The sequence below is a fragment of the Tupaia chinensis genome, unplaced genomic scaffold (genome assembly GCF_000334495.1).
Source record: "Tupaia chinensis unplaced genomic scaffold, TupChi_1.0 Scaffold000298_1, whole genome shotgun sequence".
NCBI lineage: Eukaryota > Metazoa > Chordata > Mammalia > Scandentia > Tupaiidae > Tupaia > Tupaia belangeri.
In genome coordinates, this window is record NW_006159787.1 from 2,647,022 (window position 1) to 2,650,138 (window position 3,117).

Here is a 3,117-nt window from a genome sequence, read left to right on the forward strand (position 1 = left end):
AAATGGATTATTAATCCACACTAAAACTAAAAACTATCCATAAGCACAACATGGGTAATTCAAAATAGTGATGACAAGTGAAAGAAAGCATAAAAAAATACAGTGCACAACACGTGATTCATTTACTTAAAATTCTAGAAAATGCAACTACTTTATAGTGAGAGAAAGCAGGATCAATTTTTGTCTGGGAATCAAGACTGAGGGAGAAAGGGAGATTATAAAGGGGCATAAGGAAACACTGAGGGATGAATATTTTATTATCTTAATATGGGCGTGGTTTCATACATGATTATATATGTCAAAATTTATCTGTTGGTACACTTCAGACAGGGACAGTTTATTGTGTGGCAAGTATACAACAGCGCTGTAAAATTAGCTGTGAAGGCAAATTGCTAAGAAACATGCCACGTAAAATAACTAATGGTCAATGAAAGCAAAGCTATCTCTCTCATTTGCAAATTGATTCATCTTGGTGAAAGTTCATTTAAACATCAAGACTGCATTCAGGTCTGCCCTGAAGTTAAAGACACTAATGAAAGGAGAAGAAGGGGCCTTGGTTTAGACTAGGATTTGTCAAGAAGAAAATCTGAAAATATAAGACATTAGAAAAAGAAGTGATGAATTTAGAATTAAATACTGCCTCTACCATTAGCTTTCAAATGACAGTTTTTCAAAACCCTTTGACTGATTGCAGGGCAGCAAGTCAAGGGACAGACTCATTTTTAGTTCACTAACTTCTAAAAATCAGAAGTTCTGGGGCCAGCAGATGGCATAGTGGTTATGTTGCCGGACTCCCACGTGGCTGACCATGGTTTGAGTCCTGGACTTGGTGGCTTGAACATCACAGTGTGTACAAGCCCAAGATCCCTAGAAGAGAATGGAGAAGAGACTGTGTGGTGGCCATTCCCTCAGGGGAGTGATTTCTCACTTTTCCTCTTACTATCTCTCTTCAGGCAAGCCCACATAGCCTAAGGCAAAAACCTTTAAAACAACAACAACATAACCCAGAAGTTAAGCTTTTCCTTGTTTGATTTCTTTAAATTCTCAGATGTATTTCATCTGAACAAGTAACTTTAGGCTGAAATGTTAAAGCCATTTGACTGTACCAGGCTGACTGAGGGATTAGAATAGATCAGCACCAAGACTTGTTTTAGATACGCTTACGAATCAGCTCTTATAACAGATTTGGATACTGTGATTCATAGGGTCACTAGGAATCATGATTCATATAATCACTAGACCAATATTCATTTATTCAGGGAACAGAAATATGTGAGTCCTTACTATGTGCCAGGCATTCTGCTAGATCCAGAGATAGAGTGATAATTGTTGCTTTGCTTGAGTGTTGGAGACAAGTATCAAATCCAAATTTATCTTTGCATTTCTGACTATAAGAGAGATGCTGTGCTTAGTGCCATGAAAAATTAATTAGCTTAAAGACTTACTTGAGCTACAAGAATATCTAATTCTGAGGCTTGGATGGGATCAATGGATATTTTACTTCTTCAGGTGGTGGAGCACACAGTACAATTTACCTGGAATGAAGTGTGCCCATGGCTGTATATTTTACAACCTGCTCCTTCTCTCTGGATGTGACCAAGTGATTTGATATGACATAACATTTCCCTAGCAGAAAATAGCCAGAAAATGCAAAATGTCATCATGTCTGTGCTGGAGTTGAAGAGAGAAAGAGAAAGCGTGCCAAAGAAATGATTCTATTTCAAAAATGGAAAGTTTAAAAGTTAATACACATTTTGAGTTTTGTAACTGCCTCTAAACTAGGACTTCCATTTTCACAGCCTGAAGCAATTTAGTTTCCACTGTGCCTTTACACGTTAGGAGCAGTTTTACCTGATCCCTGTCAAAAATCCAAGGATATTCACTCCTGGGGAGGGAGTTCTTCAAAGTGAGGATCTGTTAATGCCTTGCTTATTTCTATCTGAAGTTGCTGCTTTGAGGATGATAGTTTACTTTGATTATGAAATGAATGATTTTCACATTTATATTCTGTCTAGTGTAATCATCTGGTCACAGTTGAAGTGGCTAGCGCTTTTGAGGCCAGTTTAATTTTCTGTCCGTGTTAATTTTTTTGTTTTGTTTTGTTTCATGTTTAGCACTTTGTTTACATTGTGTATTGCAAAAGTTTCCTTGGCTGTGGAGGTTAGATCATAAGATAGATTTTATTAGTCAGAATCTATATTATATGATACTACAGACTAATGTTCACCGTTTTAATTAAGTTCTTAATTGGTAAAGTAGAGTCAGTTGGAATGCCTTTGCCTTAACACCCTCTGCTTTCTTCCCCATAAAATCCACCCTTCACATTGCTGCTACATTTTTCTTCTGAAGTCTCATAAGGTATCCTAAGAAAGAAATAGATGTATATGTTTTCTTCATCAATGGAAATAACAGTAATACCATTCACAATCCTGCCCCAGCTTCTAATTCCAGCCTTTTAGTTTATTGACCACAGTTATCAGTCATCCACAGGCATCCTTTGAATTGTTATCCTCCTAAATCTAAAGATACTGTACATGCACATGAGTTTCACAAATTTGCATGTCATCCTTGTGCAGGGGCCATGCTAATCTCTGTATCATTCCAATCTTGGTATATGTGCTGCTGAAGCAAGCACCATGCACACGTTTTATGTCCTTGATTAACCAACCTTTTTTTTCTTTTTTTTTCCCTCTATCTACAATTAGGTAGGTCTTCGCACCAAACTGCTAGACTTACATCAAGATTCAGTAACCTACTAGGTAACATTGGGTAAATTTACCTTACTATAGTTTGTTCATCTTAAAATTGGGATAACAATCAAGCTTTCTCAGAGTTTAGGGAGGATGAAATGAAGAAATATGGGTAAAGTGTAAGGAATAAGACTGGCATATAAAGCCCCCACAATCACCATTTACGACTAATTACTTTTGGTCATTGTAGTAATCTAGTGGCATCCTCCTCATACCTTAAGCTCCAGATCAAAAGCAATCTGTGAACCATTACTTGCACCCCCCCCCACCACACACACACACCTCAGAGAGTTAGTCATTCTATTCCTGCAATCTTAAAGTACATCAAACATCACTTCCTCGTTGTGCTCTAATATTTGTTTCAAAG

The 3,117-nt window shown here is 37.2% G+C and overlaps 1 pseudogene; it reads right to left on the bottom strand.

The window, feature by feature from the left end:
• Positions 1 to 2,521: 2,521 nt before the first annotated feature.
• Positions 2,522 to 2,635, bottom strand: LOC114008185 (uncharacterized; annotated as a pseudogene).
• Between the last annotated feature and the right edge of the window lie 482 nt (positions 2,636 to 3,117).